General features: G+C 50.6%; 1 non-coding gene across 1 annotated transcript; it reads right to left on the bottom strand.

Annotated features, from left to right (window-relative positions):
* Nucleotides 1-451: 451 nt before the first annotated feature.
* Nucleotides 452-570, bottom strand: LOC131053486 (5S ribosomal RNA). Its single transcript, XR_009107699.2, has one exon. It is a non-coding gene; the product is annotated as a 5S ribosomal RNA (ribosomal RNA).
* Between the last annotated feature and the right edge of the window lie 1,205 nt (nt 571-1,775).

The following is a 1,775-nucleotide window of genomic DNA, read 5'->3' as shown; positions in this document are numbered from 1 at the left end:
TACATTAGTAATGAATAAGAATAGGACCATATTACATACATATAATCGCCACGACATGTGGGTACCCTGTCCTTATCCCTATATTGAATTTAGATGACTATGGTCTGTAGCTAACAAGCATAAGAAGACATCAAGGAAAGTAAATCAAAAATTGAGTGCAATGATCATTCAAACCAACCTAGTGATAACTAATTGAAAAAGAAGAGTAATTATGGGAACTGTGTGAATTTGTGTTGAACATTGACAACAACCTCAAATAGGACGTCCATTGAAACATGTGAGTTAAAAGAACGCTTATTTCGAGCCACCATCTTTTGTAGCTATTATGAATTCAACATGACATGCTATACAAATTTTTAGCATAATCCCTTGGAGAAACTAAACAGTTATCTTTCTATACGATGCATGAAAAGTTCAGATAGAATTGCGACGCCCAACGAAATACTAAAAAAGGGTGCAACACTGGGACTTCCCGAGAGGTCACCCATCCCAGTACTACTCCGGCCCAAGCGCGCTTAACTACGGAGTTCTGATGGGATCCGGTGCACTAACGTTGGTATGATCGCACCCGTTATGAGCTTGTCGCAGTGTGTACTTAGCAAAGCGCGACCCACGTGCGAATCCACCCCGACCACCCACCCCCACCGAGGTGCACACCCTCCCTTGCCAAGCGCGCCCCGTTCGCCAAGTGTGAACCCTGCCCGGGTGCGCGCACCTCGCCCGGGCATCGGGTGTGCACCCGACCCGGCCTACGTGTGTGCACCTAGACGGGGCGTCGTGTGCGCACCCGACTCGGCCTGGGTGCGCACCCGACTCGCCCAAGTGCGCACGGTGTCCCGTCTGCAATGCGGTGCCCGCACACCACCTCGGGCGCAACGACCTGTGCTCACATGTGGGCCGAGTGCACCCTGGTGCATGTTCAGGGTGCCTCGGGTGCACACTCGATCTTGCCCCGGTGCACCAAGGTGCTCGGTTTGCCCCAGGTGCGCTCCGAAGTGGGGTTATTGGAGCACCCCCTCTTTTTTTATCGGAGCATTTGGTGAGGTTTCTCACATTGGCTCTTCCCAGGCCCGGTCGTTGGGTGCGCACCCACCCTGGCGCGCACGAAGTCGAAAGTTGGGTTAATTGCCTGGGTGCGCACCTTCGCCAAGGTGGGCACCTTGGTGCACACACCTTGCCTGGGTTGTGCACCAGGGCGGGCTCAAGATGGCATCCATGTTCCGTTTTTTTCACTATCTTTCAAAACGAAAATTTTAAAATCTCATTTTTTTTTGCCTTTTCTGGAAATTAGTGAAGGCAACGCATCAAAAGTGCGCACCTCGCTGCCCACCTTGGTGTGCTCCGAGGTGCCCACCACGGTACGCAACGCTAGTGCGAACCCAAGAACGCTTCGAAGTTTTCTCCAAGGTGCGGCGTGCACGAAGCCGGAGCCCGGTTTGCCCCGGGTGCGCACCTCGCATGCACCTTTGCCGGGGCAGGCACCTTGGTGCACACCTTGGCTAGGTTTGCCTCGGGTGCGCTTTGAAGTGGAGTCAATGATTTATGTGGATTATATCATTACTGAACTAACATTCAACAAGAAACAGGAGCTAGCTATAGCCGACAGATCTTTGTTTCATCCGCAATTGAAGAAGGAGGAACTCTGTTAGCAAGTGTGGGAGAAGCAACCTGGAGAAAAAGAGTCTTGGTTGAAGAATTGTTATTTTGACTCTATCTTTTCAAAAGGAATTGAGAAGATTATGCATCATGGAAACCAATGAAGTTGTGCATCATTA

The sequence above is a fragment of the Cryptomeria japonica genome, chromosome 4 (genome assembly GCF_030272615.1).
Source record: "Cryptomeria japonica chromosome 4, Sugi_1.0, whole genome shotgun sequence".
NCBI lineage: Eukaryota > Viridiplantae > Streptophyta > Pinopsida > Cupressales > Cupressaceae > Cryptomeria > Cryptomeria japonica.
This window is presented reverse-complemented; position numbering and strand designations above follow the sequence as displayed.